General features: G+C 35.1%; 2 long non-coding RNA genes across 6 annotated transcripts in view; one reads left to right on the forward strand and one right to left on the reverse strand.

Moving 5' to 3' along the window:
- Positions 1-18477, reverse strand: part of LOC141377880 (uncharacterized) — a 23935-nt gene extending 5458 nt beyond the window's left edge. Inside the window, exons 1-2 of the long non-coding RNA XR_015509754.1 lie at positions 18391-18477; positions 918-1110 (exon numbers count right to left, since the gene is read on the reverse strand). This is a non-coding gene — a long non-coding RNA (uncharacterized LOC141377880). The remainder of the gene's footprint in view (positions 1-917; positions 1111-18390) is intronic.
- The window catches only part of LOC141377870 (uncharacterized), a 57700-nt gene continuing 48039 nt past the window's right edge, over positions 17840-27500 (forward strand). For all 5 annotated transcript variants that reach the window (XR_015509731.2, XR_015509734.2, XR_015509735.2 and 2 more), the window contains exon 1: positions 17840-18069. This is a non-coding gene — a long non-coding RNA (uncharacterized LOC141377870). The remainder of the gene's footprint in view (positions 18070-27500) is intronic.

Raw genomic sequence — 27500 nt, forward strand, 5'->3', positions numbered from 1 at the left:
GACACATGCTAATATTCAATAATTCAGTGTATCCTGATAATGAACATGCAAAATATTAATATTGTGGGCACTTAAAATAGCACAAATAATTATTTATTGTTGAAACTTTTAAGAATAAGAGCTTAAACGTAACATTTGTAACATTTACACAATAATCTAGCCTACAATATTAAAAAAACATTCTGTGGCTATTTAGTGGCCTTTTCTTCATTAACGCTGTACAGTAAAGCACAAGTTGACTATTTAAATAATGTCAATTTAATGACAACAACAAAAGCCTTTTATTAATCTTAGCTGATGTTAATTTCTTAAGGTCTAATACTGCATTAAAACCAAAAGTCGTATAATCTTTCTTACTAAATGGAGTTACCAATTATTAATAAATACACTGTTAATGCTTTTTGTAAATTATAGTATTTTACTGTAATTTGAACTGTAATTTACTGTAAGACAGTTATGCAGTATGTTACTGCATTTAAAATCTTGCGTTGTGTGAAATGACTATATATTTTTAAAGGTAAAGATAAACAATACTGAACATACATATACAGCAAGATAAATGGTGCTGTAGATGTAAATACAGTATTTTTGCTGTAATTGATTTACTGTAAGTTACTGTAGATTCTGCAGAAAATTGTTAGAAGTGTAATACAGTTCAGTTGTATTAGTTATATTCAGTTGCATAAGAGGATTTATTAGGAGAATTTGGGTGTCTTGTAGGTGAGTAAATACATCTTTGTCTCGAACTTTCATAGAAGTATAGGCAATTTACATTTATTGGCAAAATAAAAAGCTCTTCAAACCAAAAGTAGCGTATGTTCTCCGCTATTCTCGAAGGACACTTCACGTTTACCTACTAACTAGACCACAGTGTTTTCTCTGTCACTTTCTGAAGCGCAGCTGTTTGCTGTTCTCACCTCTGCAGTTGTGAGCTACTTGAGCTCATTCGCCTGTGCAAACACAATCCAGCCGTCCTTTGGGGCACTCAGTGACAGGGGCAATATTTTCTGTGTGCTGAAGCAAAAGCTTCTTTCCACAGGGTACAGGTGCTTCCTTCTGAGGAAACCAGAGGTGTCCTGAAGAACAGCACTGTGTTATCAGCAACTCTCTCTGTGAAGGATAAACAACAAGCAGCCACATGGAGAGCAGGAATGCACACGTTCCTCAAAAGCTGTTTTGAAGGGGGGGAAGTTCACCCAAAATGACAGTCCTGTCATCATTTACTGACTCTCCACTTATTAGAAACATGTTTGAGTTTCTTTCTTCCGTTGATCAAAACTGAAGGTATTTTGAAGAATGTTGGAATCTATTTTGACTTGGTACTTTTTTGTCTTACTATGGATGTAAATAGAAACATTTACATGGAAATCAGTAATCTAATTATTCAACATTTCGCAAAACACAAAAAAATGCTGTTAGTTTAAACTATTTATATAAAATGAGCTGAAACAACACAATTCTTGAGTTTTTTGTGACAACTTAATTGTTTTTTGTTCAATCCACTTAAATTTGTAAAAACTAATAAATTAAGGGCCTACTAACACTGTTATTCAAACCGTGCTCAGGCCCATTTCCCGGATCGTTTGAGAAGTGTGAGTGCGCTGAATCGGGCTCAGTTCACTTGGCCGGCTCTGGCCCGGTTGGACGAGGTGTGCCTGAGCACGGTTTAGAGATCTGCGCGGGACTAAATTTTGAATACCACTCCCGCTAGGTTTTATCCCAAACCCGACCGCTCCTGCTTATATTCAGCATTTGTTGTCCCGCTGTCCAACCCGCCCCATTTTCTCCCCGCCGCACCCGTCTCCGCTAACGAGGGGGGGGGAGAACAAAACCAAAAACCACCCAGCTATACAGAGTCTAGAGTCCAGACAGCCTATAACAAGCTGTCTGTTTAAGCAGACACACAAACACACACACACACAAGCACCAAGCAAGTGACACACACACATAGGCTTCATGCTTTCTCTCTCATTCACACACACACAAACACACACACACACACACACACACACAAACACAAATTAATATTACACAGTTGGTGCCCTTCTGCAACCCATTACTGGAAAACATCCATTCAAACTCATCCACACACAGACATCCATTGAGGCTGGGAGGGCATCCGCTGTGTAAAACATGTGCTGGATAAGTCGGCGGTTCATTCCGCTGTGGCGACCCCTGATTAATAAAGGCCTAAGCCGACAAGAAAATGAATGAAAGATTAAGGCATGTATAACATACATTACAATAATTAGACTAAAATAAAATTATTATCTTAATGCCATTTGTTTTTGCTTAAAGTGTAACTTTAATTCGTTTAGGCTAATCAAAAAAAAAATCTCGGTTTACATGGTAGATTAATCTAAATACGTCCTTATTGATTGTGTTAATATCAAAATATTGTTATCTATGCAAACATTCTATGTGTTTCTAACATTCTTCAAAATATCTTATTTTGCAGACAAGAAAGAAACACAGGAATTGAGCAGTTTGTGTTGGGGAACTATATTTGAAGTAGATCAAAAAAAAAGTTGTCCTAACACAAGAAATGGTGTTGTTGATTAGTTTTAGGACAACTTTGATGAAAGGCTTTGGTAACAATTTATTTTGTTGCTCCATTTGAGCATCACTAGACAGTCTGCTTAATATCTGCTGATACTGCTCCTTCAAAAGACATTTAACTGACTAGAAACTTTGCAAGTACATGTCAACTTACACTAACCCTAACCCCAACCTAACAGTCTACTTATAATCTAATGAGAATTAGTTGGCATGTAGATGCAATGTAACTTAAATTCAACAAACGGACCATCAAAATAAAGTGTGACTAAAGCTTTGAACCACTTCAAATGTTGACTATTGTATACCTCTAAGGTCAGTCCTCGTGGATTTAAAGTTTCAGTATTATATGAGAATGTTCTCACAGCTTTGGAGCAGCTTTTCTGCTTTGTTGAAGGGAGGAAATCCTGTGCATCGCAATTTGGTCACATTGACTGTGTAAAAAAAAAAAGTCTCCATGTTGGCATATCATTTGTAAAAGAACTAGCTTGTAAATAATCTTCATGACTGCAAGACTTCCAGTTCACATTCTCATCTCTTATCAGATAACACTGAAGGAAGTGGATATTTGGCTTCAAAATGTCTCACGAGAGAGGTTTTGTTTATCAAAGGACTATATATTCTTGAGCAAGAGCAGATTAGATAGCTGTTTTTCTTCCATTAATGTGACAGTTCACACTGATATATAAGTTTATTAGTCTAATAAAACTGGTTAAAAGTCTAATAAACTCCAAATCATTCTCTGACAAAACAGCTTAATTGTGTACTTTGAGGTTATATAAATGTACAATTATTTAAAGTAATATTTATTCATTTTCCTTTGGCTTAATCTCTATTTCAGAGGTCGTCACTGTGGAATGAACTGCCAACTATTCCAGCAATATGTTTTATGCAGCGGATGCCCTTCCAGCCACAACCTAGTCCTGGGAAACACCCATACACACACATTCACTACGGCCAGTTTATAGTTTTATTCAATTCTTCTATAGCACATGTGTTTGGACTGTGAGGGAAACCGGAGCACCCGGAGGAAACCCAGCATGTGGAGAACATGCAAACTCCACATGCCAACTGGGCCAGTCGGGACCCGAACCAGCAACCTTCTGGTGACAGTGCTAACCATGCACTGAGCCACCATACAGCCCGTTAAATTAAAATACTAATTTAAAATAATTAAAAATGAAAACATACACTGATGCGGTGCCAGAAAAAACAAACAAAAATAATGACGTTAAAATACAAACATTTCCTTCAATTAAAATTTCTGGTAAATTTCTGTAATTCAACAGCTATTATTTTTTCCTGCACCATATCTGCGGGGGAAAAAATAACTAAAATAACTTTTTTTTTACAGTTTACTTTAAACATATGCTTCATTTAATATCTCTTTTATATAAATTATTTGTGTATATTAATTTTAATATAAATTGCAGCAATTGCTTAATTTAATTAATGATACAGTGAATTTCTCATTCCTTTTGAAAAATAACATTGTCCCCTGTTTGTGAAAGCCTGGTTTAAAGATCTGATGCCTTTTCTAAAATCAGAAAAGATCAAACACACACTAAGGGGTTCTTTGGACAGGTTTTATACTTATTGGGAACAATTTTTATGTGGTAATATTTAAAAAATTTAAAAGAATTACCCAGCTGTTAAATAATTGTTAAATTAAATATTATATCCCCTTCTTGGTGTGAAAGTTGGTGTTTTGCCTTTAAAGCAGTTTGTTCTGCAGAATTATTCTTTCCCCTTTTATTTGTCATTTTTCCTCTTCTTCTTTTTCTTCTTATTACATCATCCATTCATTCATTTTCTTTTGGCTTAGTCCCAATCTGGGGTCACCACAGCGGAATGAACTACCAACTTATGCCCTTCCGGCTGCAACCCATCACAGGGACCCATACACACTTATTCACACACATACACTACGGACAATTTAGCCTACCCAATTCACCTATACCTTTATATGCCTTTGGACTGTGGGGGAAACCGGAGCACATGCAATCTCCACACAGAAATGCCAACTGACCCAGCCAAGGCTCGAACAGCTACCTTCTTGCTGTGAGGCGAAAGTGCTACCCACTAGGCCACCGTGCAGCCCTATTATATCTTCAATGTTATGTTATGCATGACTCCAGACCATGTAATTATTGTATTTGACCATAATTGTTTGTAAAGCTCCTTGAGATGTTCAGGTTTTCATTTCCTTCAATAAAAACAAACAAACAAACAAAAAACAATAATGTGATGAAGATGGATATAATTCAGTTTTGGTTTAAGGCCAACATGTTTGAAAATTTGAAGTCTGTTATTGTCAACTCTGATTTAAAATAGCTTAACAATAAGTTCTAAAACAATTTGTAAAAGAATCAAATGTTCCCTATCACATTTAAGCATTTGCATTATTTTATGATAAAGTCAGTTTACTGCAAATTGTATCCATTTTGAAAATTTTTATGCATTTCTCAGTATTTTGGTATATTTAAACAAAACAGATTAAACAGATCTATTTATTAAAATAATATTTTAGTCACCAAACATATTTTAAATGGAAAGATAATACAATTAAATTGATGCTAAATATTGCAAAATTTAAAAAAAATTGTTTTGATTTTTCCTCTTTTTTAAATTTGTATTCAATATTTTTCTATAACATAAATTTGGGTGTACTAGTTTTGGACCGTTACTGTAAAGTATTTTGTTAGATAAACTCCAGATTTGGCTTAAGTACTGATTAATCTATATGCACAAATACAATATTGAAGGGGTCACCGATCTCGTTCCTGGAGGGCTGGTGTCCCTGCAGGGTTTAGCTCCAACTTGCCTCAACACACCTGCCTGGGTGTTTTAAGTATACCTGGTAAGACCTTGATTAGCTCACTCAGGTGTGTTTAGGGTTGGAACTAAAGTCTGTAGGACACCGGCCCTCCAGGAACAAGTTTGGTAACCCCTGTAATATTGTATAGCTTCCTATTAAACAAGCTTCCTATACAAACAAATTGAAAAGATAGATTTGTGAGAAGTGTGCTTATATGCTGAGCACTGTACATATGGTGTGATATAAGTTGCTTTAGATAAAACAGTTTGAATCCTCCTGTGATTTTTTTTTTCTAATATTTCCCAAATACAATAAATTTTTCACAGTAATTTGCTATAATATTTTTTTCTTCTGGAGAAAGTCTTATTTGTTTTATCTTGGCTAGAATAAAAGCAGTTTTTACATTAAAAAAAAAACATTTTAAGGTCAAAATTATTAGCCCCTTTAAGCAATATTTTTGGATTATCCACAGAACAAACCATCTTTATAAAATAACTTGCACGATTACCCTAATTTGCATAATTACCCTAGTTAAGCTTAAAATTGCACTTTAAGCTAAATACTAGTCTCTTAAAAATACTGTCATCCTACACATGTCATCATGGCAAAGAGAAAAGAAATCAGTTATTAAAATATTAGTTTATTATTGTGTTAAGAAATGTGTTGAAAAAAACATAATTCAGAAGGGCTAATAATTTTGACTTCAACTGCAAATAAAAGCACTATACCATTTATAAGCACATATTTCCTACAGCCTGACACATGAACATCAACAGTGACCACAAACATCTGCAGCCATAACACAATTTGCAAAGCCATTTTCTAAATGACAAACAAAACGGGGGGAAACATCCCTATCAGTCAGTTTTACGTAATGGCTCTGATCCTCGGTTTCTGCAACATCCTGCCATGTTAACAGGTCTTCATTACCAGTGACTCATTTCCTTTGAGGATGTTACACGTGGTGAACATGACTTGATTAGCGCCGCACACATGCACACGCTCGCACTCTCTGATACAATTAAGGGAAAGAGATTTTCTGACATGATGTTCTGTCAGACGCCCCACAGCGAACACACTGCACTTACTGGAGAGGATGCAGCTGCAGCATGGCAAAAATACAGTTCACTCCAGTTTAACAACCTTAAAACATTCAGGCAGAATATAGTTTTTATTAAGTTTGCTTTAGAATACCACTGTAAAAAATATCCGTTAATTAACAGGTTCCGTATTTTGTGATTCACACGTGTTTTCTGTGTATTCACGGTTGTGAATTGCTTTATGGAAGCTTTATCACTGCTCTGTCGACTTTTGATGTTGAAAATTTATCTCTGGAATTTAACAAAATTACTTTTGTTGACGTTTTAGTAGTTTTAGACAAGATTTTTTTTAAGAAATAATAGCCTACATAGAAAACAACAGAGAATGTAATGTCAGCTTATTACAAGGTTTTTGTACTGTAATTCACAACAGAAACCCAGACATTATATCACTTTAAACTATTAAAATTTTAATAAACATATATATATATATATATATATATATATATATATATATATATATATATATATATATATATATATATATATATATATATATATATATATATATATATATATATATATTTTACATCTCAAGCTTTTGGATGAAAGATCAAGGTCCCAATGCAACTGACAACTGAAAGCCTAAATAAGTAGAAAAAGCATGAATCACAAAAAATATTACAGATTTTACAGATATTTTTCTGTAACATAAATATTTACACTATTTTCATCCAATGTGACTTATAGGTGATAAGCAAACATTTGTGCAATTTGTTTTCAATTACACTGTAAAAACATCTGTTGATTGAAAGTGATTTATGCTCATTAAAATATCTACATGGCTGTATATTTGAACAGTGATTGTCTGAATAGCTCATGATTTACAGATGTTTTTCAGTTTTATTATGTTTTTAAATTGCATTATTGGACCTTGATCTCTCTTCTGAAAACTTTTGATGTTGAAAATAAAAAAAATAAAAAGTGACGACTTTTAGTGGTATTTTTAGTTGTGAATGTTATATACAGTAAGCTGCATAGTGGGCTGACAGTACTTTTTCTGTTATTTTTGTGATTATTTTATTAGTGTATATTCTTCAACCCCTGTCACAGTCTGGTGTTCAGAATGTTTTTCAGTATATTTAAAAAAAGTTTTATTTAAAATCTGAACTTATCTTTACCAATGTAAAATATGCATATATTCTCTATAATATACAGTAAATGTGTCCCCTATGTGAATTCCAATGTGGGCAGACAGTTAATGGGTTAAAAAAGGCTGTGTTGTGTAACTTATTGCTGGATGAAATTGACAGTACACCCAACAATTCAAATGGTTTAAAGAAATGAATTTACATTGAATTCTTTAAAAAGAAAAACAACAACAACAACATCACTGGTTTTTACATATTTGACCCAGTGTGCAGTGAACCCAACCCAGCATTTTTATAAATAAAGATTTGTCTTTGGGGGAGCCAATACCATTAAAGGATTTAGATAGATATGTAAAAATGTGCTTTGTTTTGCACTCAATAACAATGGCAGTGGTGGGAAGCAGTTAATAGCAAGTTTGCAAGAGCTCAAGTGTATTTTGTGTTTATTAATTAGAATTTTTATTTTCAAATTCAAAACCAGATGGAAGAAAATTTCAGATTGTATAATCAAATAAAAAAAAAATGAGGCATCATGTCATCGTCACTGCTCTTACCTGGTAAACCAAAGGCAATATGTATCAACTTGTCAGAATGTCCATGATCAATTACTTGAGCACATTAATAACAATAACAACAATTTCTGTATTAACAAAAAACTAAACAAAACAGAAAAAGTTGTTGAAGGGGAAGTTCATCCAGAAAAAAAATCTAATTGTCAAATTATCATCATTTACTCAAACTTTACTTGTTCATAACCTATTTGAGTTTCTTTGTTCTGTTAAAAGTGAAAGGAGATATTTTGAAGAAAGCTGGTTGCAAACACCTATTGCCTCATAGATTACTGTAGAAGTCAACTACCTGTTTTCTTTTTTGTGTGTGTGTTCAACATAACTAAGAAAAGGCTTAAAACCACATTAGCAAAAGTAAATGATTAGGTCATTTTAACTTTAGGGTGAATATGTCTTTAAAACAACAAAACATTATTACTTGCTGTTTGGATTTTAGTGAGCATATTGTCTTTGATTGGAACTTGATTGCAGTGATAGTTTTTTTGGCATGTTAGTATGTTTGCCAACAATTTATTTAACCATAACTGGTGCAGTGTGTCACTTTTTTTATTTCTAAAACAACCATGTAGGAAGAAGTATCCAAGTATCCCTATTCCAGGATGACAATTTTAAACTAAAAGAAGGCTCCATCATGTGACCCCCGGCTGACCTGATCTGCACTGAATGTCTTTAGTGTGCTGCAGTTCTGTGGTTCTCCACATGGTCAGATCATCTTTAGGATCATATTAAGCTTACATATGGTGTGCATTTATTGGGGAATTGTTTTCGCCATGCTATATCACAAAGTTTATTTTCATTAGAAGGTCAGTTCACACAAAAATAAGAATTCTGTCATCATTTATGCACCCTTTACTTGTTCCAAACCTGTTTGACTTTCTTTCTTCTGTTGGACACAAATAAGATATTTTAAAGGAAACTTGGAATCTCTAAACATCGACTTCCTTAGTTGTTTTTTATAATATTAAAGTCAGTTACAAGTTCTCAGGTTTCTTCAAAACATCTACTTAAGCGGAAGTAAATAGTGAGCAAATTTTCAATTTTAGGTGAACTATCTATTTAAGAGTTGCACTGAATTTTTACCTGAAATCTTGATCATGAAGTGAATATCAAGACTTTCACTCAAATCTTCTAATGTGGTTAAGGTCAATGGTGTGTATTGTGAAAATGAAGCTTTCTTTCACAAATTCCATCCAGTTAATCCTAGTTTAAATGATCCTGGATTATTTAAACTTTGTAAATTTTTTCAACATAAGATAAAAAGCTACACTGCATAATCTTTAAAGAACTATTTCAAAAGACATCACATCACATTATTCAACTTTGCTTGAGATATAAGAGCATTTACTTGCACTAAACATAAACCAGCAATGAGCAATAGTTTATTTATACGCTCAAATTAACCCAGTATGTTCCTCATCACAATTCTTCATGCTTAAAAGAACGTGTGGTCTTATTAAAAAGTTGCAATTAGGTTTACACAGGAAAATATATAGTCATGTGATGACGATCAGGTCTGTTTTTCTCATATCTCTAAGTCCATAACTCCTAAGCCGCTTATGTATCATATGGCATAATTGTGTGACACAAGAATTCCATGTATTTTTTAAGTGGGAGCTCTTCTGCCTAAACGTTCCCACAGTAGCCTATGAGGGGAATGTTATCATTCGTCTCACTAGCAGAATACGCACACTGAAACATCTCTGAGCAATACAGTGTTATGGATGTGACATTTGCATAAATTCACATAGAAAGTATATGTTAACATTATATTAAAACATCTGTTTATATTTTCCACAACAACTAACCACAGAGATATGTGATCAGAAAAAATTTAACCTGTAAAAAAAGAGTTTATATTTTAAATGAGGAAAATAAACGTGTTATGGATGTGACCAAAAAAGTTTGCAAGTTTACAGTATAGCTTACAACATACTTTATTGAAATTCTGTGAATTAAACTGCACAACCTATATAAAATAATGCTAATCAATAGGATGAGAGTTGTCCCACAGAACAAAAATGATTAACTTTATTTTTATATTACATTTTTGCATTTATGAGGAAAAAACCTTCATTATGGATGTGACAGATCTGAAACTGGCACTTGAGTGACTGGTAAATCAAAAATACAATTGTTTCAAAACATTCCCACATGGAAAGAACCTATATGAGGATATATGCACATATATGAAAGCTATATGCAGTATATATGCACATACAGTTGAAGTCAGAATTATTAGCCTCCTTATGATTTTTATTTTCTTTTTTAAATATTTCCCAAATGATTTTTAACAGAGCAATGAAATTTTCACAGTATGTCTGATAATATTTTTTCTTCTGGAGAAAGTCTTATTTGTTTTATTTCGGCAAGAATAAAAGCAGTTATTAATATTTTAAAAACCATTTTTGGGACAAAATTATTAGCCCCTTTAAGCTAATATTTTTTTCGATAATCTACAGAACAAACCATCGTTATACAATAACTTGAGTAATTACCCTAACCTGCCTAGTTCACCTTATTAACCTAGTTAAGCCTTTTAATGTCACTTTAAGCTGTATAAAAGTGTCTTGAAAAATATGTAGTAAAATATTATTTACTGTCATCATGGCAAAGATAAAATAAATCAGTTATTAGAAATAAGTTTTTAAAACTATTACTAAGAAATGTGCTGAAACAATCTTCCCAGAACAGAACAGAAATTGGGGGAAAAAAAAAACAGGGGCGCTAATAATTCAGGGGGGCTAATAATTCTGACTTCAGCTGTATATGATAATGAGCTGCATATATGCGTATACATGCAACATATAGGCAAAATTGAGGTGCATATATGTGCATACACAGGCCATCCAAGGCAACACACATACAGTTGAAATCAGAATTATTAGTTCCCCTTAAAATGTTTTTTCTTTTTAAAATATTTTCCTAATAATGTTCAAGAGAGCAAGGAAATTTTCACACTATGTCTGATAATATTTTTTCTTCTATGGAGAAAGTCTTATTTGTTTTATTTTGGCTAGAAAAAGCGGAAAACCCCCAAGTGGGTCCAACATGAGATACCCATTTTGGGCCAATGCCCACTCAGTATCATGTAGCCCAAGTGGGCCCTACAATATTGTGTTTGCTGGGATAAAGTTCACCTGTGTTGCTTTTTTATATCCACATATAAGCCCTATATGTACATACAAGATATATCTCCTATATAGCTCATCTCACTTTAGCAACTGCCATATATGACATCTAGCTCATATTTTCTATTATCAAGGCAAAAAAAATAAATAAATAAAATCCAAAAAGTTATGTATGTGTGAACACTTGAAATTGGTATCACATGTAATTGGAATTTAACAATTGCAAATAAGTGAGAGCTTAATTGTACATATTGATACATATATCTACATATAATGTAGGAACACGGCCAATTTTATATGTCACATATATATAAAACCTACAAACCTATATTAAAACATACGTTTATATAGGTTTTTTTTCCGTGTGGGTGTAGCAGAGGCCAGCTATTAAGTGCTGTGCAGGTAAACCTCATTCCTTTGACCTCTAAAGGTGCTCTAGCAACAGAGGCCATGGTCTTTAGCCTCCTAGGTAGAGCAACCGACTCCCATGTGGAAAGTTGCCAGAGAAATACTAGCAATACTAGCATGGTGTATGACCGGCAGGGTTACATTTGGTGCCGTGACCCGGAATGGGAGTGAGGTTTGGCGGGTGAGTGTAGCAGAGGCCAGCTAGTAAGTGCTGTACAAGTAAACCTCACTCCTCTGACCTCTAAAGGTGCTCTAGCGACAGACGCTGGCCATGATCTTTAGCCTCCTTGGTAGAGCAACCAACTACCATGTGGAAGGTCGCCGGTTCAGCACCAGCTGGGAGCGGGTTGGGTGGTGTAGGACCGGCGGGGTCACATGGACAGAAACTATTTTTAGTATTTTTATAGTACTGTAAAATACAAGCCTACACACACACACACACACACCTCAAATAAAAATATTTCAAGAATGAAAAATAGCCAATGTTTTCGTTTCACATTTTTCAGATTTACTCCAGACAGTAAAGCACTATTCCAGGATCCAGACATAACCTCGTTTCTTCGTGTCTGATAAAGACCCCCCGAAGACCCGAGTCTCCTGTTTACAGTGAGCGGTTTGGGTGTAATAAATGTTGATTTTGTTCAGGACGTAATTAGTGCTGTGAGCTTTGAGAGCTGGAGCGTGGGCAAACATTTTCACCAGTCTCAACAGAGCGCTGTGACGTTCCTCCAGGGATTAAAGTTTCTGCAGAGTCCCTACAGCACAGCAATTATGCTATATGCTAATAATGATTACATCTCTCCGCTTCTTTTGCCTCTTAATTTGGCTGATTAGACTGTCAGCGTCACTGGCGCGGTAAAGCGAAACCCGCATTTACAGCCTCCTCACACAGAACTGGCTTTTGTCTTTTAACTTTTGCCTTTCAACACACTCTTTAATGTGAATCAGACACTGTTTTAGTATTACTTTTATTGGGCACTTCTTGATTACACATTTAAGTATTCCTTTGTAATTTGTTATAAATAAGAGATCTGTATTTAATTGAATCTACGATACAAATGCTGTTATGAATGTTGAAAGTGAGCCCTTTTAGCAAAACACATGGGTTCAAATTTGCTGTAAAGCTGCATTGCCCTCTAATGGTGATACGGTTTCATTACTTCTAATAGCTATACCAAGGGTTTAAACTCGAATCCTGGAGGGTCTGGGCTCTCGGCTCCGCATAGTTTAGCTCTAACCAGCTCCAACTCACACCTGCTTAATGTAGTCTTGAACACGTGATTGGTTGGATCAGCTCTGTTTGATTAGGGTTGGAGCAAAACTGTGCAGAGCCCTCCAGGAATCGAGTTTGAGACACCTTCTGCAAATTTATAGAAGAAAAACTCGCAACAGATGATAAATAGAAAATACATTCATTTACAATAATTAGATGAAAAGAAAAAAAATGTAACAACAAACATCAAAGAGAAGCAAAGCACTGTCATGGATGGACTGTGCTTTTAAACTTTTCTTAGTCCGTTTTTACTTTCAGCAGCAAGTTTAAACAGAAACTTTATAGACCAGGGGTGTCCAAACTTAGTCCTGGAAGGCCAGTGTCCGGCATATTTTTGGTTCCAACCCCAATTAATCACTCCTGAACCAGCTAATCAACCTCTTTCTAGGTATTCTAGAAACTTCCAGGGAGGTGTGTGAAAGGAAGTTGAAGCTATGCACCCGTTATAACAAAATCCATCTGTCTATCAAACCATTTATCAATTAAACATTCATCCATTTATATTTATCCAACATTCATCCATATATTCTTCCTTAAATCGCTACTGAACATTCATCTAAACCAGAGATGCCCAAACTAGGGCCCTCGGGCCTAAGTTGGCCCATGATAACCTTTGATTTACGACCTTCCCATTGGGTTCCTGGTTCCTGGAGGACCACCAGCTCTGCACATTTGCAATCAGCTCAGTAGCAAAGCCTGAAATAAGTGTGGAATAAGGAAACATCCAAAAACAGGCAGTGTTGGTGCTCCTCCATGAATGTAGTTGAGAAACACTGCAATAGGGAGAATCATGGGGTTGGAGAATGTCTTAATGGAGATTCTAATTTAATGTAATCTTTAACCTAAATTAAATGTTTCAATTAAATGTGTAGACTTTTTTAAAAGTACATACTGTCACTTGATGGATAGAGGACAATGCACAAGACTTTGGCTAGCAAATCAATGCTAAAGGATGTGCAGCTTTACTAGTGTGTTCAGCATAGACCTTCGTTGTGTTCACAGTGGAATTGTTTGGTTTTTTTCAAATATGTTTGTTACAAAATGTAAAAAAAAAAAAAACATTAGTTAATATGATTAAAGTAATGTTTTCTATTTATTCCTCACAGCAAGAAGATCGTTGGTTCGATTCCCGGCTGGGTCAGTTTCCTCAGTTTCCTCTGGTTTCCCCCACAGTCCAAAGACATGTGCTATAGCTGAATTGAATAAACTAAATTGGCCATAGTATATGAGTATGTGTGTCTGATGGTGAGAGTGTGTATAGATGTTTCTCAGTACTGGGTTGCCACTGGAACGGCATCCGCTCTGTAAAACATATGCTGGATAAGTTGACGGTTCATTCCGCTGTGGCGACCTCTGATGAATAAAGGCACTAAGCCGAAGGAAAATGAATGAATGAAATTAGGAAAATACCCATGGTGACTTGTAGAGTTTGTTATATTTAACTTAAAAGCTTACAGCCCTCAATCATCAGGTTTAGTCTTTGGCCTTTCATAAGAAAATCATGGGCACCCCTAATCATATCTATAGTGTATATCCATCCATATCATATTGATTCATCCATACACCCATCAAATTTACATCCATCCATATTGTAATTACAATTGTCTCTTCACCCTTTCATTCATTCATTTTATTTTTCAGGGGTTGCCACAGCGAAATGAACTGCCAACTTATCCAGCATAAGTTTATGCAACGGATGCCCTTTCATCTGCAACCCATCACTGGGAAACACCCATACACTCTCATTCACACACATAAACTATTGACAATTTAGCTTACTCAATTCACCTAGCACATCTTTAGGCTTGTGGGGGAAACTGGAGCACCTGGAGAAAACCCACGCGAACACGGGGAGACCATGCAAACTCTACACAGAAATGTTAACTGACCCAGCCAAGGCTCGAGCCAGCGAGCAATCTATTTGTCCGCCCATTCATCCATCCATCTATTCATCCATCGCAAAAAGCCATTCATCCATCTCTATCAAAATCAATCCATACCTTCATGTTTGCAGTGTTTTTCTCCATTCGTGTTAGTAGCAACATGCTTTTTTAAGTTACAGCTCATTTATTCTAATGTAAGTACTGCTTTTTTTTTCTGTTTTCCATGGCTTTAATTTGTTTTCGCTTTCCAAAGACAGTAAATCTGTGAAGTTCAGACGTGTCCACTGATGTCCCATTCTCCTGTTACAGCTGCTTTGTGGTTTGATCTACATAACAGCTGTATCATCCCCAACCTCCCCAAATTTCCATTTCACTGCTGTCAATAGATCATGATATTTATTCTGCAGTCACGAATTGAGCTCATGAATCGGTGGATCTTGAAATGAACACCCAGGTGTATCTTGTTAACATCTTCAGTGTGACTTCCCATGATAATTGATTTCCTCACCCAATTTAGGTTGATAAAACACAGCAGGGTGAATACTTATCAATTAAGCCACTTTCCCTCCCAGTAATATCTGTAAGACCATTAGTTATTTTTCTTTTTTAAAAATGTTAACAGCAGGAGAAAATCACATTTAAAGACGCTTTAATTTGTCTGCAGCGGAAAACAATGAATTAATGTGTGTGTGTGTGTGTGTGTTGATCAAATCAAGTCTTACCAGCTTCTCAAATATTTTATTTTGTGTAATCCCCAGATGGACAACAATGTGGCTTTTTTAAATCCATTTTGATACTGCGTTATCAACTTTTATTCTCAACTTTTTTTTTCCATTAAATTAACAGATGCTGTTAAGGTTGAATGAGGTAGCATGGTGGCCTAGTGGTTAGCACTGTCACCTCACAGCAAGAAGGTCACTGGTTCAAGTTCCTGCTCAGTTGGCATGTCTGTGGAGTTTGCATGTTCTCCCCGTGTTCCTGTGGGTTTCCTCCGGGTGCTCCGGTTTCCCCCACATGCAGTATAGTTGAATTGGGTAAACAAAACGTGCCGTAATGTGTCAATGCTAGTGTGTATGGGTGTTTCACAGTACTGGGTTACGGTTGGAAAGGTATCTGCTGCATAAAACATATGCTGCAATAGTTGGTGGTTCACCCTGCTGTGGCGACCCCTGATAAATAATGAACTAAGCTGAGGGAAAGTGAATTAATGAATGTTCAGGTTGCAGTGAATTGAGTCTTTATTTGATAGTTTTTGCTCAATAGCAGCCCAGATGTGAAGCTATGGTGATATTCAAATACAGACATAAATGTGAAACTGGACCACAAAACGTCGCAAAAAACACAGATTTTGCATGAATGGGTAATTTTTTGGCAATAGCCAAAAATACATTTTACTGGTCAAAATTATTGATTTGACTTTATGCTCAAATTTATTAGTTAAAGATTATGTTCCATTAACCCCTTCAGACCCTGTGTCACAGGGATATTACAGTGGACATCACAGGCCATGTTTTTTGTGGTTTCCGAGCACTTCATCTCAAAAAAAGCCTGCCGTTCATAAGAGTGGTCTGGACGATTGTCATCCAATCAAATGGCGGTAAATCCACTACAGTAAAAAGCAGCATGGCAGCATCACTTCACTCCAGACACAGACATAACATTTACAATGTTTTATTAAGATTTTTTGATATGTTTGTCAATATTTTATAGATTTTATGTAGAAAGGAAGGATTGAAATACTTATTAAAGTTTTAAATATTTTTGTAACTTTGCAAGCTTTAGATCAGGATTTTTTCAAATATGTCTGTCAATTAGAATGTACTATGGGTCCAAGATCTGCTGAAATTAAATCTCCACCAATGCTGATTGAACTGTATCTTATTAAAAAAAACTATATAGATGTACTAATTCATTGCTGAAACAATTTCATATGGAGAATATACAGATCTTGAAGTTCTTGAGCATTTAGCATGGAAATATCTTAGATGTGGGCATTATTTATCTTCATCATGAGGAAAATTAAGATAAAGTTTTTAAAAACAAAATGCAATCTATACAACAAAAACTGTGGAGTTTCAAAATTAAAGTAAAAATGTTACAATGCTAATGTTTGTGATTTTGAAAAAAAAAAATCCAGATTATACCAGCGATTATGTATGTTTTGTTTTAGTCTCATTTATAAAAGCCTCCAGAACTGTGAACACATACTTTTACATTTTTCTGAAATACATCATTTGGGTCTGAAGGTGTTAAGACATTTTGTAGATGTCCTGCTGTAAATGTGTCAAAACTCAATTTCTGATTAGTATTATAATATGGATGGCTAACTTAATTTGGACAACCTTAAAGGGGATTTTGTTCATTATTTTTGAACCCTAAGATTTTTAAATAATTGCATATCGACCTAACATTGTCATAACAAACCATACATTAATGAAAACATTATTTATTCAATTTCAGATTCACATATCACATATTAGAAAAGGTATCACAGCGGAAAACAATGCATTTACATTCGCTAGATGGCGCTATTGCATCTCATATGTTAAATAAAACCGCTTAATGCCACTTGGACAAAAATGTAAAATGACGACTGTCAAAAGTGTAGTCCATCATAACCTACACTAGGTTAAAACGTATATAGGCCCTTTGTATAGGTTATAGCTAAAACGTGACATGTGACTGCGTGGTGATGATTATTTAAACCAAGTATAACGCGTTCCTTAAACATAATGCGTTATTAAATATAATGCGAACTAGCTTATTAATATTAGAGCATAAAAATGACCAAAACATTAAACTAACTACAAAACCATATGCCGGGCTATAGCATTCTCTCTCTCTCTCTCTCTCTCTCTCAGACAGACAGACAGACACACACACACACACACACACACACACACACACACACACACACACACACACACACACACGCGCGAAATAACACTTCGCAGCTTGCACCGCGCGCTCTCTCGCGCTCCGCACAAACAACAACACTTTTTCTCGGGCGCGCGCGGAGCCTGCTTGATATGCACGCTCACAGCCGCGCGCTGGGCCATCGCTTTCTGCCAGCCTTGTGATTAATTAACATCCAGTTCGTAACCCCCCAAATTAGCGCCGGAGCACACGGGCTAATGAGCTCACTGTGATCCTGTAGGTTACAATAACTCCATCAGATCGAGCGCAGGCACTGCGCAGCGGACTAAAGTCTAACACAAGCTACACACCAAAGTTGTCATGATGGTAAGCAGCTGCGTGTTTAAATAGGTCAGATCAAGACTATTTGTTGTCAAACTTTATACTTTTTACATGTTGTCATACTGTACACCGTCTGTTATTTGCTTAAAAACTTATTGGATAGGAAAAACATTTCACTGAGAGCGTGTTTACCTTTCACAGCAGGGTAAGTTAGGCCTTGTAGGCCGTTAAATGGACTGCAGAACTTTATCCTGCAAAATGTTTGGTTTCCATGAATGTTTTATCATATAGAGAAAAACTATATGATATATAAAAGAAAATAATAACTAAAACTCTATATGATATATAAAGAAAAACTGTACTTACAAGATACTTCAACTGCAATTTCTGATTTTATTTTTTGACTCACTTCACTATAGACCATTTCAATGTGGTCATGTCATTGGCCCTTGAACATTTCTTGCTTGTTATCAAACTATTTCATAACTAACAAGACAATACAACCATATCTTAATGTTAACCCTCTCATGCTCAAATTAAGTTTTAGAAACAGGAAAAATGAGATTTGGGGGAAATGATCATTTGGGGTAGTACAATAGAATCCTGACCTTTTTTTTTTTTTAGAGAGAAGTTGCAAGGCGTTTTGGGATGTTGCAGATTTGCAACATAGGCCCAGTGTGGTAATTAGACACTGACGACTGAATATGATAAGAACAATAACTTTTTTATATACAACTTTTCAAACAATGTAACAAATAGCTTTGCAGTGGCAGAACAACAACAAAAACAATATGGGATCCAAATCCAATATCTCAAATTGAGTAGGTCATGTTTCCAAGTCACTTTGTCATGTGGTACTCCGAGTTTTTGTCTTTTGTGTCATCTGGTGAGCAAGTGGGGAAACTGTTTGTTGCTAATGTACAACCAAGTCATGCAGTGGTACTTCTGAGTAAAAAAAAAAAACTCATAAAATATGTATCTGGAGTAATAAGGTAATCATTTTTAACTGTTGCAAATCTGCAACGCCTGCCTTGAGAGGGTTAAAACAGTTATCATCTTATTTATCAATGTGTCTCTTTTTGGATTCTCGGAAGCTTTAGAAATTCAAAATGTAAAATAGGATATATGTTGGGACAATTGTTTTCGTTTACATCCCTCAAAATGGTGAAGTCAGCTAAAACGGACCAGGTATTGGTAATAGTTTTTTTCTAAATAGCTTCATGTAAAACGTAAAGAAACAGAAAGCAATCAAATCTGTCAACAAGCATTAAAGAAACAATGCAAGATCAGTTATTTTGCTTGGCTCTAATGCTACAATCTTATTTTGCCTATTTTATCTGAAAACCAGCTTTAGCTAACTTCACCCTATGCTGATGGTGGACTACAATATCTGAAAAAGTGAATAATGGTATTTCTCGAATATTTTATCCCCATACACTAACCCTACCCCTAAATCCATTTCTCACAGGAAACAACCTGCATTTTTACATTTTCAAAATACTTAATTCTGTATAAAAATATAGAATCGAACAAAAAGTGCTTAAGCGGTAATTAATGTGTCGGTGCTCTGTGGGTAAGGGATACATAAAGATATTAGGATAAACAGCAAAATTATAAATCAAAGTCTAATAATATATTGAACACAAAGTCAGTTCAATACTCATTATTTCAATAATGAAAGAGAGAGAGAAAGACAAGAGTTAATAAAGATAAGTATTACACAACATATTTCTCAAAAAGCACAACAAAAGTATATAGAAAATAGAACCACAAAAATATGTACCAATAAACAAACGCATAATGTACACACATATAAACATACATATACATACAATATATATATTTTTTTTAATAGTTTGTCACTTTTTTTTCGATTGCCTTGGACATCTTTATGTGTTTTATAATAGGCATGAGTTGAGAACCATTTTTTATGATAAGTTGATAACCACAGTTTAGAAAAGTCAAGAGTTTACAACTTCCCAATTTTTACTTTACCGTTCCTAAGGTATGTGTAAGTTTTTTTTGTACGTTTTTTTAATTAATTAATTATTTTTAGGACAACAGTATCTCCAGCATAAAATAAATCCAAAGATGAGCAATTTCAGCGTTATGGATGAGACATTTGCAGTAAAATCTCAAAGCATAAATTCACATACAAAGTATATGTTAACATTATGTTAAAACATCTGTTTATATTTTCTAAAACAACTTACCCCATTGGTGAAGCAGTGGTGCAGTAGGTAGTGCTGTCGCCTCACAGCAAGAAGGTCGCTGGGTCGCTGATTCGAGCTGAGTCAGTTGGCATTTCTGTGTGGAGTTTGCATGTTCTCCCTGCGTTCGCGTGGGTTTCCTCCGGGTGCTCCGGTTTCCCCCACAGTCCAGAGACATGCGGTACAGGTGAATTGGGTAGACTAAATTGTCCATAGTGTATGAGTGTGTGTGTGTGGATGTTTCCCAGAGATGGGTTGGGGCTGGAAGGGTTAGGGTTAGGGTTAGGGTTAGGGTTAGCGTAAAAACTTGCTGGATAAGTTGGCGGTTAATTCCGCTGTGGCGACCCCGGATTAATAAAGGGACTAAGAAGACAAGAAAATGAATGAATGAACTAATGAAGTTTTAAGATCAACAAAATCTCAATCTATAAACGTGTTTTGTACTTTAAGTGAGGAAAATAAACATGGCTTACGGATGTGACCAAAAAAGTCTGCGAGTTTGCAGTATACAACAAGCTTTGTAGAAATTCTGTAAATTAAACTGCGCAACCTAAAAATAATAATAAAAATAAATAATAATGGTGATCAATAGAAAAACAGTTGGCTCACTATAGATTAAACATTATTGACTAAATTTTTTAAAAATATTTTTGCATTTATGAGGAAATTGTTTTTTATGGATGTGACCGAGGTGAAATTGTCACTCATTTGACTTTGATAAATTCAGTAAATTTTTTTTAAACATTTAAAGATACATTTTTGAGCATTTCTAAAGTACTGTAAAATACTTGCTTGCACACACACACACACACACAAAAAAATGTTGAAACTGTTTCAGTATTTTGGTATAAACTTCTTGACAAGGTTGACATTGGCATGGAATTGCTCCGATGCCATTTTAAATTGTAAAGAAATCAGTGTTTTTGAAACTAATAAAGACAGCAGAAGTCAGTGATTCATGAATTATTTAGCCAGACTTGTTTACTGCTACAATATATTTTAAATGTTTCTCAAAATAGAATTTATTATGTTCAGAGTTAAAAAAAAAGTTTTAGTTTTTTCTACTTGTATATTTAAAAAGAACTTATTTTAGAGCAGTAATCGCAATACCGTGATACCGTAATATTTTTATCCAAGGTTATAATACTGTCAGAATCCTATATCGGCTTATGCCTATTTTATAAAGATGTTTACCATCCCCACTGTGACACAAGTCTCCATGAGTCCCCACCAGGATATAACAACAAGTATACACACACACGCAAAAAATGACAAACATATAAACAACTCTAAATGACAACATATTTATTGAAAAACTGTAATAATATTATCAGTAGTTTACAGAATAAAACCTTTTTAATCAAAATGCATAACTATAAATCTGAAAATCCGAGGAAACTGAGAACATTTTATTGGAGTACATTTTACAAGAACTTCTATATTTCACATTTAATACGTTACTTGCTGTGTCTTTGTTATTAAAAGTTGAAAATCAACTTTACATTTTTTTTGAAAGTACAAAACCACATTTGTTGAATTTAAACGTTTGAGTCACATCTTTATCGTTATAAAAGACACTAGCTTCCCAGGGTGACAAGTCCCAGTTCCCCCTTACATTTACACACGTATGGGTTGCCGCTGATATTCTGTATGTTTGAATGTCAGACGTAACAAAAAAATCCTTTTTTAGTTATTGTGTCAGCATTTCTTAACACCGTAAGACTTTTTCTGCTCAATCATATCGCAATTAGTACTTTTTTTGTGTCACAGCTTGATCTCATCACAATCTAGGCCTCATAAGCCTTTGTTATTTTGAAACTTCTTTATAAAGAGACTTTTCCAAAACTGCAAGGCTGTGGCGTTCTTAAAGCACAAGTAGTTTTGTACTCTTTCTTTTTCTCTTGAAAGTTTCTGTGCATAATGGCCACGGTGAAAGAGTTTGATTGGGTTTTGTGTGGATGTCATTGGGTGCAGGACTGGCACGATGTGGGCAGGATGGTTTTGATAAAGACGTTGGCACCCAGACTGTGCCTCAGGTGCACTTGCCGCTGATACTGCAGCACCTCAGCCTGTCAGATCACCTCCGCAACAGCCAACTGCACAGACACACAGAGTTGCATGAACTGGAGTATTCGAAAATATTCATCTCGTATCATTAAAATTAAAACGTCTAAATATTTGCAATTAACCCTGGATTCAGTAATTAATTCAAAACAATATACATTTCTGCTGACCCTAAAACTTGATGAAAAAATAAATATAATATGGAAAAGTCCATAATGGAGAACACTATGGCTGTGCGATTTGCAGAAAATATCCAAATGAATCTTTTTTTATTTATTTTTATTGATTTATTTGTATTTTTTCAAATTTATTTATTGCTATTTTGATTTGCAATTCAATTTTGTATTGTAGATTGAGTGTTTTGTATTGTAGATGGAGTGTTAGTTAAAAAAATAACTCTAAACTAAAAAGATATAAACTTACTCCAACATTTATTTAAATTTGTTTCTAAATATTCAGAAATTAAACAATTTTTTTTCTCTAGAGTAAATGATAGTGAATTTTGGTGTTAGTTATCTCCTGGTGCCTTCGTGATGTTTTTTTATATGGTGTAACAGCTGCAAACACATAGGTTACAACTACTAGATTGATTGTCACTTTTAGTTGACTTTTTAGCAAGAAACTCCCCATATTGACCCTATTCTAAAATGAGGAAGTGCGCCTGTTTTCGCGATTGTCTTAGAACTTCCGATTCAGTTGCCTATGGGAGAAATGACTAGGAATAATAAACGGCAGAAAACGGTCAAACTACTTGCTCTACAAACAAATGTTTGCATGGCTATACAGACCAAGTAGAATAATATAATAAGAAAATATCAAATTGCAACATCAAGAAGCGTAATGAGCAGTTTTTAACGTCAAAAAATGAATGAAAGTGAATGAGACTGGAAGTCTCAAGCCAAAAAGATTCAAATGGCAGCGCCCGCTCGTCGGCGTAGAATAAGGTGAATAGCCACCTCTGGTGCTTTTTTTAAGTGTTGGTTGTTGTATTTCCTTAAGCTGTGGCAACAACTTTGCGACAGCTTTTACAAATGACCTGTTTTTGTTCATTGTCTGTGACTTTTAAAGCAAAATATTCCTATACTACCGATATGTTTTTCTTTGATATGAACTCGTCTGTTGATGCTACTGATGCAGCAGACGCCATCGTCCTACTTGTCCGCGCTTTCCTGTTTGTTTTATTGTGGGCTTTCTGCATAGTTTGGTTGAACAATTTTGATTGAGCAGAACGAAAGTGTGCTCACTTAGTTGGCTAGTAAATCTGTCACACACTAATGGTAATCACGCATTTCCTCTGGGTTGGGGGAAATTATATTACACATTTCATATCGCAGCCTTTTGCTATTTGCTAATCACAACGTTTCAGAGTACACACCTTGTATAGATTTTCTTTTAGATTATTTTGTGAGCAAACTGCACTGCAAAATGTAATTCAGTGACTATGTAGATTTCATTATATTTAATATATAAACTTTATTTATTAAAATTAACCTCTTGTTTTTTACACATTTGTTTTGCATTAAAATAATTTAAAATCGCATCAATTTTATTATATAGTTTTGCTATTATTTTTTTTATAATTTCATAAAGAGAATCCAGAGTGATTTAAAATGTTTTTATCTAGTTACAACGATCATAGCTGGCTAGCACAGGTAGATAACAAAGTTCAACAGGAATAATAATAGTAATAGTAATATAGGGCTGAATATCTTAACTCTGTTACGATTAATAAACGATTATTTTATTAATTAATTAATTTTTTTGCTGACAATTTTTGTACAGTAAATATTCAATGGTTACAATTGGTTTGTAACAAGTTACAAACTGCTATTGTTGCTCAGGTGTCTCAGTGTTTAAGTTGTCCATGCTCGACATGGTAGCGGAATAACGTAATGTAACCAAGTGGGGTTACATGACTTCACACGCTTTGGGAAAAGTAATCGAAAAAATGTAATCGATTATAGGATCTGATGTTGATTTTGATTATTTTGATTAATTACCCTCTCCTAATGAACCTAATGTAATATATCAAACTGAAAAATTCATGTTAAGTTATGATCTTAATGTAATATTTGAAAAGATTATTTAATATAGAATTGCATATTGGTGACATTGAACAGAAATATAAATGCATATTAAATTTAATAAGTGTATTTTAAGCATTAAAAAATGTGCTTTACTTAAAAAATAGATGCATGTTAAATCAATAAATTGTTAGTAGAACTGCTGTTAAAATAGTACCAGTGCCAAATAAAAGTTCCGCAGTATGATTTTTTTTTTTTCAACTGTATCTACCTCTTGAGTTCCCAGCTCAAACCAATGCTCCACAGTAAAGTGTGCTCGTCAACGGAGTGCATGCTTCTGCTCTCACGTGTTGTCTTGTGAACCAGTCCATCCCTGTCCCACAGGACTCCATTAATCCGTCTCACGTCCGTCGGCCATTTTTACTGAGTGACTGAGGAGACGGTGGATGAGGGGGGGGGTCTCCTAAGTTTTTAGCTCGCTCTTTAAAACGTGAAATGCCATATTTATAAGCCCGTATTTATAAACACATTTGCATAGATCAAGATGAAAAAGTTGTTTGAATTGGGGGGCCATTTGCATTTGGCGAAACATATGGCAGAGCTGCGGAAGCCACGGGCCATGCCTTCATTAAGCCAGCTCCATTTCATCAGAGCGGAGCGCTCCCCACCACGCTCCCCCGCCGAGACGCCTTCTGTCCCCGAAGGTTCCTCTGACAGGGGACAATATGTCCCCAAGGTGAAACGCACCCCGGTCCCAATGATTATTTAATCTGACTCACGCACCGCTCCTTAAGGCGATGGGACAGAGAGGGACAAAGTGGTGCTTTTTTGTCTGAGCTTGTCAGATGGAAGCGCTGATCTACAGGTGAGGCGACTGACACGTGTTGGCTGAGGATAACACAGTGTTTAGTTTGGCTACGAGTGTGTGCCGAAGGAGACGTGGGAGTGTGCTGGTGCACGTTTATGGCATGTGGCCGCCTTTCTTTCGGCCCAAAGATGCACAAGAAGGGCACGGTGGATTATATGCACGCTCACGTTCACTTATTTTTTTTGCATATACAGCATTATAACTGAGGAGTTCTACAGTTTATACCTGTGTATTTGCATTCCAATTCAGTGTTTTACCATGCACTTAATCTTATGTGCAAGAATAAGTCATTATTTTATTGACAATTTCAGAACTGATTGTAAATAAGAAAATGACACCATACCTGACTTAGACCAACTATGAAAGAATATAGACTGACTTAAAAATGTTTTGGGAAGAATACTATACTATATAACTGCACTTTAACTATGTTTAAATATAATGCCCCCCCCATTCACAAATTTCCTGATTTAAATTGTATTGCAGTAATGTGCACCTTTTGTGAAGCTGCTTTTAAATAATAATTATTATGAAAAGCGCTATACAATAAACTTGATTTTTATGTGGAGGATTTATGTAGCCATACTAAATTTCTTTGTAGATTTATAGTGGTATCTACCAATGATAGCAGATTATTTACAGGTAGCACATGCTAACACATGCTGGCTGAAGATATGGCAGTGTTTAGTTTGGCTATGAGTGTGTGCCTATGGAGACGTGGGAGTGTGCTGGTGCACGTTTATGGCATGTGGCTGCCTTTGCTTTTCTTTTGGCCCAAAGATGCACAAGAAGGGCACTGTGAATTATTTGCACGCTCACGTTCACATTCTTATTTTTTGCATATGCAGCATTAGAATCAAAGGGGTTCTACTGTATAAACCTAGATAGAGCTGTGTATTTGCGTTATAAATCATTTTTTTACCATCCATCTTACTGTATGTGCAGTGTGTGCAAAAATAAATCATTATTTTATTGCCATTGTCAGACCTGGCTGTAAATAAGACTTTTTAGACCATCTATGAAAAAATATAGACTGACTTTTAAAATATTTTTTTGGAAGGACACTTTATAGTTTATAACTGCAGGTTAACTATATTTATATAATGTCCACCCTATTCACAAATTGTCTGAATTTGATTGTATTCCAATGATGTGCACCTTTTGTAAATTTGCTTTAAAACAATTATTATTGTGAAATGCTCTATACGAATAAACTTGATTTTTGTCTGAAGGATTTAGCACTATTTAGTGTTATTACATTTTTTTAGTTGATTCATTGCGGTATCTACCAATACCTATAGCAGATTAGTTACAGGTAACACATGCTAACACATCCTGGCTGGGGATATTGCAGTGTTTAGTTTGGCTATGTGTGTCTGTGTGCTGAAGGAGACGCAGGAGTGTGCTGGTGCACGTTCATGGCATGAGGCCCTTTTTTGCTTTCGCTTTTCCCAGAGATGCACAAGCATGACATGTTGGATTACAGACTTGTTCATTGATTTACTTTTTTTTTCGTATGCATCATTAGAAACCGGTTTCCTAGAATGTCGATACATTTTTCTCATGTGAATGACTTAGGACTATAATGCAGTTATACTAAATTTCTTAGTTGATACTGATGGCCATATATTCAAGTTGTAAAGTAGTTGAGTTTGCTCCCCCAACTACTTTGAAAAAGTAGTTGGCTGAGCAAGCCCTTTGCTTTTGAAGTGATTGGCTGACTTTGCTTTAAAGTGAGTAAACCAACTAACTTAAAGTAAATGAACTATGTGCATAATTATGAAAATTAGGCCAAGTTAACAGTTTAAAGATCTTTTGACCAGAATCAGAAAATCAAAGCACATCAAGCCTGTCCTCAGGTTATTACACTGGCACCCAGTTACATTCAGTATTGATTTTAAAGTATTAATACTTGTCTATAAATCACTAAATGGCCTAGGATCTCAATACATTACAGATATGCAGACTGAACACAAACCTAATAGATCACTCAGATCTTTAGGATCATATCAACTAGAAATTCCAAGGGTTCAGTTAAAGCAGGGTGAATCTGCCTTCAACTACTGCTCCCCTACTGCTGGAATCAGTTTCCAGAAATGATCAGATGTGCTCCAACATTTAGGCACATTCAAATCAAGACTGAAAACACATATGTTCTGCTGTGCCTTTATGAGCACTGTGCTTTGTCTGACAGATTGTACTATTATATCTTTCCTTTTTCATTCTTTTATAACTTGTTTTAACAGATTTTTAATGTTAATTGCTTTTTAAGTATTTTTAGTTTTTACTTTCTTATACTTGTCTCTTTTA

Source organism: Danio rerio, chromosome 15, assembly GCF_052040795.2.
Source record: "Danio rerio strain M-AB ecotype USA chromosome 15, GRCz13ab, whole genome shotgun sequence".
Lineage (NCBI taxonomy): Eukaryota > Metazoa > Chordata > Actinopteri > Cypriniformes > Danionidae > Danio > Danio rerio.